Raw genomic sequence first — 8,050 nt, 5'->3', positions numbered from 1 at the left:
AGGGAAGGCATAATTTTTTATATTTCCTTCTCCATAAAAGAGATTTACCTGTGCATGACAGATCGTGTGCAAAAATAAAGCTAGTAAGGAAGAACAGGGGAGAAATGTAATTTAGTGAGTAGTGCATGTTGGACAACATACTGTCCTTTGGTAGATTCCATTACATACTCGGGGGTTCTAAGTAGTTTTCAGTACAGCACCTGTCAAAAATAATTCCTCTACATGTCTTTTGAATTTCTAGAAAATGAGAGGAAAAGAACCCATAAATTACATTTTACAAAGATCATATCTCAGAATTCCTGGTTTGGGATTTTTCATAGCAAAATTAAATAGATCCATAAATATGCAGTCTCTTCAATGCTTGATTTGATAGTGGTCACATTATTAATACTGTCAAATTGCTGACATTATTCAAGTGATCTTGAATACTTCATGAGCAGAGCTCCATTTGTCTTCCATGCAGTGTCACTATTCATATGAGGCCCAACAAAAAGAAATGCTGTGTTACTGTATCATCAGGTCAAAGGCAAAGCTGGAAACAGAACCCTGATTCCTAATTCTAGTCCAGCACCTGTTTTACCTAACACAGTCTAGAGCCAATGCAGCTATGGCTTTAATATTCTAAGTAATTCATGAGCCAATCCTTTTCTAACTTTTCATGCAATTAAAAAGCTGAAACATTTAAGAAACCCAGATGTCTGCTTTGCAATGCTTGACGTTTGCACTATTTTATATTTGGACCAGACCCTGCTCATCAAACATGCATGCATATTAATGGAAATGCTGCAGAAGGATTCTACATTTACTTTTACAGTTGCATTAAAGGAGAAACCACAACCCAGTATTTACATTTCTGGAAATGTATGTCTATGGCTTACTGGAAGTGTGTCTCAACTCAAAGTACTAAATATATATGTAGCTGAGCTCATGGGATTAAAACAGTACAACAAGAAGCTGGAATACAAGGTTCCCAGTCCTGTACTGTAAAAACAGTCTTTGAAACTCCCAAGGACTTTCTAGGTCACTTCTGCAATAGTCTTTTTCATGTGTTGTCTGTTACGCACAATTTACATGGGATGTAAGAATGCATTGGCTGTAAATTTTCAGGTGGCCAACATGTACGTGTGTGTAGATCTATGCTTACCTTAAAAGCCAGCCTTTGAAATAATAATTTACAACTGGAAGGTCTGCAGATGTCTGAGACTGTCTTCAGAAGTTCCCTGCCTTTGCTGTATTTAGTAATTTGAAATGTTTCAGGACATCAGAGCATCGAGTGTCACTCACATGTTAGAGCTGAAGAATCTGAAGCAGAGTAAATAAAGTGCCAAAGTCTCTGCTACTCTCTAACCTTGTGTAGAAATACAGACCACAAACCATGACTCACAGTTCTAACTATACCATCAAAAATGTCACGGCTTTTGCAGCGAGAACATTGTGGGGCCGAAAAAGAGTGGTTTAAGTCATTCAGGAGACCTATTTCATTTCCCATTTGTTCATTCACTTATTTGTTGCTTTCACTCATTTTCTCTCTTCTTTATCTCTGCTAGTGTGCCTTTCAAGTCACAGGCTGTTTCCCATCTTTCCTGACAAGCAGAGAGAGAGCAGAAAACAATACACTTGTTTCAGGAATCACATGGTGCTGGGGTTTTGCTGTCTGTTCTGGACTTTGTAAAACTTATTATTTCAAAGGGCATGGTAGACAGCCAGACTGCAGTCCTCTGACAGAAAACAAAACAACCCCCCCAAAAAAACTCTGACTTTTTAATTTGGATTTTTACAGCCTTCTCCTAGCATTTGTTTTCTTACATACTCTCGTTGCTATTCTTTAGCCTTAAAGGCAGATGAAAGCCAAGTGATTATTCACTGTATCTATATATAGCTGCAGCATATATCTATAGAGCAAGGCAGTTTATGGACAGAAGAAACCTTTCATCTGTTCCCAACCACTTGGCATTAAAACAAGGCTTTTAATATAGATCGACATCTGTTGATAATGCAATATGTAAGAAAAAAAATGCATAAGCCTAATGGCAAAAGTTCAAAATTAGGGCTTGATCTTGCAGAATTTGTAATCCTAGTTATATAATCTAGTCCATATTGGGATGTGAACTTTAAATCATAAAACAAGGTAAGTGGAAAAGTTTCAGGAATCTGCGAATATTCTGGATTGAGAAAAGTGTTTGGCTCAAACACAGTTCCCAGAAGCAAGCGTTTGCAGCAGGAGGGGGACCCAAATGGGCAATCCTGGGAGGTGATGAGATGCTGTCAGAACATCTGTGCTACAGTTGGAAGTTGGCTGCAGCGTGTACCATGACATGTGAGCTGTAGTGTACCTGGCATGTCTACAAATAGCTGTACTGGCTGCAGGTGTGATTCATCTCACCTAAATAATGTATTTAGAAGTTAAGCACCTAAGACCAGGAAGATGAATCACTCTCTGAAAGTGTTTATTATTGACTGGCATATAAGGTGACTTGAATGATTAACTTTTAGATGCCTAAATTAGGTGAGATGAACTTCATGTTGGCTATACAAACCTGTGTGGGACTGCTCAGGTGACAGATGCATATTGATGCCTCTGTTTCTTGTTAGTAGATTAAAACAAGTGGTGATACATACTTGTACCTGCTGACCTCATACCTCCCTTGGTTGTATAGACACAGCTTGGACGGCAGCTTGAACCCTAAACACCAACATTGTAAAACCGATATAAGAACAGTAACACCAGCTTTTGCAACAATAACCCCATGAAATTCACTTGTGATATAAACTGTTTATTTTAAAGGAATAGCCTTCCATAGGAGTTCATCCTTATGCTGCAGCTTCATGTTAGTGTGACAAACCTGAAGTGAAAGTGATTACAAATTCACTGGCCTGTTGTCATTTTCCAGAGTCTGACATACAAATCAATAAAAGGTGCATAGGAAATACGCTTTTTAAAATTATCACTTGGTCATTTCAGCTAGTGTTAGTGACACAGAGAAGCAAATGCACTTTATAGCAAGGAGTGTGATACTGCTTGTGGAGCAGTAATATGGCAAAAGCAAAGTGAAGAATGAAGTCAGTAGAAAAGAGAGTGAGCTTGTGTAAAGGTAAACTTGATAGCACCCCTTCAACACCGTTTCATAGGAGAACTTTAATTTTTACATTGCTAAAATTAATGAAGAGTTGACTTGCTCAACCCCATACCAGTCAGAGAGGAGTTCAGCCACTCTGAACTCAAGCAGCTCTATCCTGATTCACCTGCGAACACAGCCAGGCTTAAGGGAATGTTTAAAAGGATGACATAGCAGAGGATAGGTAGCTTAGTTCATCAAAAGAAGGCAGCTTCAAGGACTGATTTATTTTTTAATGGCTGAACTTTATCTGGACCAAAATCAGAGTCAGCACCAAAGTCTTTTATGTGCCAGAGCCTCTTTAAGGACAACTAAGGCAATTTTAGATCTACTGTGTTTTGTGTGGGCTATTCTGAACCTTTATGTTAGCTGGGGACAATTTGTCTTTGAATGAGACTACCAGAAAGGGTGACTGGCAACCCAGTAGAGGTAGGAAAGATCTATATCACCTTTTGCTGGTTTGTTTTCTGCAGTAACTTTGGTTTATTTGTTACAAGCTGTCAAATGGCATGGTCAGAATGTTAAAACTTGCATAGAATTTCATAGACTTACGATAGTTCTTGAGATAAAGATTGAAAATGATTGATTTTTCAAATGAGCGGCCATTCCTGCAATGAGCTGGATGTAGCTGATCTTTGCACCCATACAGACTTACATATCATTAACTTTGTACTGGTCTGAGAATTTCCAATAATTGAGACTAATATGATTACATAGTAAGAAGGGGAGAGTTAGGAGGTTCGACTTCTGAATAAACTCTAACATATTCCATATCCAATGCTTTCCACAATATCAGTAAGGCAGACAGGAAAGAAAATGCTTTTCATTGAGTTAATGCTACTATAGACTTACTATTGCAAGGACTTCCTGTTACTCATAAATTTAATATTGAATTTCCCCTTTAGACTTATCTCCTAATGCAGTTCCTATCTTCTCCACTTTTGTATGTCAGTCCACTGAGTCATCATATCTTATTTTAAAATTGTACTGTACATTTTTTTGAGGTTAAACATTGAAGACAACAGAATCAACTGGTACTGAAAGCAATGGTTCCTTATTTGGTGTTTCAGTCTATTTTCATTATACTATATAACATGAAGTTTCTTCATGGGTGGTTGCAAGAGAATAAAACAGCTTTCTGTTCTTAGCCATTCCATTCCAAGATGGATGTTAATACCTTTTATAAACCATAAACCACTGTTACTAATTGGGAAATGAGAATATAGCCTGATGTCATACAAGCTTAGATGACACAGACTGGAAAAAAATAATCAACAGGAAACACTGCATAACAAGGATTCAGCTGGAAGCAATATATCAAATACACCGTAACTCTGACCAAGACATAGTATTCTGACGAACCACTGAGTATGTTGACATACGAAGGAAACATTTTCCTGGAGCATTACCATTGGAACTAGCAAAAATGCATCCTCAAGCTATCCTTCTCTTTTCCAGGAATCAGCGCTGCTTTTCCCTGCCAAACGCTTTTCCTTATTCTAATCAAAAAACATACTCATTACTACCATTGAGGAGTACCCAGAAATTTTTGTGCTCTTAACCTGTGGAAATGATAGAACTTCAAGCAGTTGGATTGCTCGTGTTTGGTAGCATATCTTGAAACACCACTTTCCCTGGAGAACTAGATATTTCATGCAGAGACACTTACATGCATTTTTTTAGTAACTTTGTTTAATACCAAATTGTTGTCTTCCCTGTATGTTTCAAAAATGTTGTTCAGCTGATTTTCCCAAGTGTGTGTGAAGACTATGGTCTTTATCTGTTTTTCTGAAGAAGTGATTTTGATATTCTTGAAACATGCCTGATTGATACCAGGCTTTAGATAGCCACAAAGAAATATAATTTTCCTTTCACCTACAGAATCTCCACAGAGCAGAGACTCCATGCACAGCAATTCAAGAAAGCCTTGACCAATGAGCCTGTCATCAGCCTTGGGTGAAGTAATAGAAAACCTGATCTGGAGATCGATAGCTAAAGAACACTACAAAGAAATTGATCAATATGATCTAATGAAAAGTGAATTTAACAAATAGACTGAAGTTAATTATTTGACCAGAGTACCAATTTGCTTATTATGGTATAGCACAGCAACATGGCATCAGCATTCTTTAAAGATGCTGAAAGCTGGCAAATGTGGAAAAGAATCACAAACATTATTAGAGGCCTGAAGGAAAGTTTTGCAGTAGGAGGCAGAGAGTTCTATCTGCTTTAATTAACAAGAGAAAGAAATGGAGAAGTAATTCAGGTACAAAGGCCCCTAGTAGGAGAATATACCAGCTACTACTCTAAATCAGTGAAGATATTCCAACAACTGCTGAATGGAAGCTGAAGCCACACAAATTCAAATAGAAAGCTTAAATTTTAACAATGTGAGCAATTAACCTTTGGAACAAACATGATGGATTCTCCATCTCTTAGTGTCTGCAGATTAAAACTTGATACCTTTCCACAAGTTATGCTTTAGAACAAAGTTGTTGGGCTCATTATAGTGATAAATGGCTGATATTTAATGATCTGTAACACAGGAGGTGAAAGTAGAAGATCTCAAGGTCTCTTCTGGATTTAAACATTTCATGATGTCTCTGTTAAATTTGGGAGTAAGGACACTAATTAGGGTCAAAGGGGATATTTTGGAAAATCTGCCTGTTCTGGTCAGATTTTCTCATCCAAAACTTAATCATGTGCTTAAGAAAACACTAATGTCTGTACTGGTATAAAACCAAAAATAATATAGCATTATGCAAATATACCTTGGCGAGGGAAATAAAAAGTGGGACAACAGCTTTTCTCGTGATTTCTTCATAAGCACCATTTTTTTTTTGAATGGTAGAAGATACCAGCCTCTATTCATTGTCACTGATGTGCTTCTCTGAAATACTTCAGAATTTTGTTGATCACAGAAATATGTGATTGTGTTAATGAATGTGAATTAATGACTTCACTAACTGGAAGATCGGTGAACAAATGTAAATGAACGTTTGTTTAAGCGTAGCTAATGCCATGAACAGTTTTATTCACCTTCAGTTACGGTTCAAGTTATATTTATTATGCCAATAATATTCATGTAAATGTGCAGCGGACGTGGAGTAGTGTGATAAACGGCAAGGTGCCAGAATTTAATGTCAGCATAGTGTAGTGATACAAAAGGAACTCCAGATATTGCACACATAAAATGTGGACAGTAACTTATAAGAATTATTAATACTTTAAAGGAACTAATTCAGGGTTGGGATGTTGTTCCTTTTTTACAGGTAAATTTTAGCAACCTGATAAAGTTACCAAGAAGCAACAAATGGCAGAGCCAAGACAAGAACACAGTTCTTCTGTCTTCACAGTGGAACATGCTGCCTCACATGGCAGTGTCAGAAAATGGTAAGCCTTTACAATTTGCAAAATGTTATCAAGCATAAGGGGTCAGATTCAGTAGAGAGTTGTAGGGACTGGAAGTTGATCATCTGAAGTGTAGCATAGAATCCAGAAGCCTGAGCAAGATAACTAGCTTCCATATGCAGAGAATCTGTGATCATAACATGATCCAAAGTAATTAACATATTAACTACCAACACTTACAACCTTTTTTTTTTTTTTTATAAACTGTGACTGTTTAGTCAATAGAAGACTACTAATGATCACAGGTGCAAATAGTGAAACTCCTTTTTCAAACATCTGTTTTTTCAGGAAAATGCTTCCTCCTCCTTAAAATACACTGCACTGAACCATTCTTTGAAGACAGCTTTTTACATCATTTACATGATTTACATTTTCCAAAGAATGAGTGAAACTTGATTCTTTAGAATATTCCCCTTGCCCTTTCTTCAGTAGTCACTCTGTTACTCATTCAGGGGGTAGTTTTGGATTTAATTCTCTTTCAGCTAGAAGAAAAATAAATTCACTTTTCCAGCACGCCAGTAGCATATCTTACAGTTCCACTATTCAGTAAATAATTTAAGATGTAGCAGGATAGAAAGATAACACAGATATAACACAGAGACTGGTGCTTTTGCACGGCAAAAATTGTCTGATCTCAAGACACTGGGTGGCATGTAAAACAATTTTGATTAGTTAGTGAGTGCGCTTGGCTGCCACTTTCAAAAGAAAGTGGTAGCTGCAATTTTACTTTCTGAATAGCCCCATCCTGCTTTTGTTTATGCCCTGAGAGCAAAAACCAGAAAGGTCCTTGGGGTACCTAGGTATAGGAATATTCTGACTTTAAGATCCTGACTGAGTTTAGGTGCAAGTAAAATGCAGACCCTTTTCAAAACAGTAACCATTTAAGACATACAGCTGAGCTTTGGGCAGGCACATGTTAAGAGCCAACACTTAATCTCTAGTCTCATTAGTTGTATGTTAGGAGAAGGAAAGAAACAGTAATTTGAATGGAAGCTAAGACAAATAAAGGGAGATTGAATGGCTGTGAGAGCTTAAGGAGAGGCAATTGGACACCTGAAAGTAACTAAAACTCCACCACTCCATCATTGGATTTCTTGCAATCACAATCATAACGATTTATGCAATTAAAAAAAATGTTTCTGCAGAGTAATTTGGTTTCTAGGCTGGAAGTTCTAGTTCATTGGGTAAGGATTTTGAATACAGTAAAGAGGACAATAAGGCATATATTCAAGAAATGGAGAGATTTACTAAGGAAGCAAACATTCAATGTTACATTCAAGAATGAACTGTCAAACAGTGCTTTTCTAGTTCACAGAATCACAGAATTGTCTAGGTTGGAAAAGACCTTGAAGATCATCCAGTCCAACCATCAACCCAACATTAACAGTTCCCAACTACACCATATCCTCAGCGCTAAGTCGACCCAACTCTTAAACACCTCCAGGGATGGGGACTCCACCACCTCCCTGGGCAGCCCATTCCAATGCCTAACAACCCGTTCTGTAAATAAATGCTTCCTAATA

Source organism: Strix aluco, chromosome 3, assembly GCF_031877795.1.
Source record: "Strix aluco isolate bStrAlu1 chromosome 3, bStrAlu1.hap1, whole genome shotgun sequence".
NCBI classification, from domain to species: domain Eukaryota; kingdom Metazoa; phylum Chordata; class Aves; order Strigiformes; family Strigidae; genus Strix; species Strix aluco.
This window is presented reverse-complemented; position numbering follows the sequence as displayed.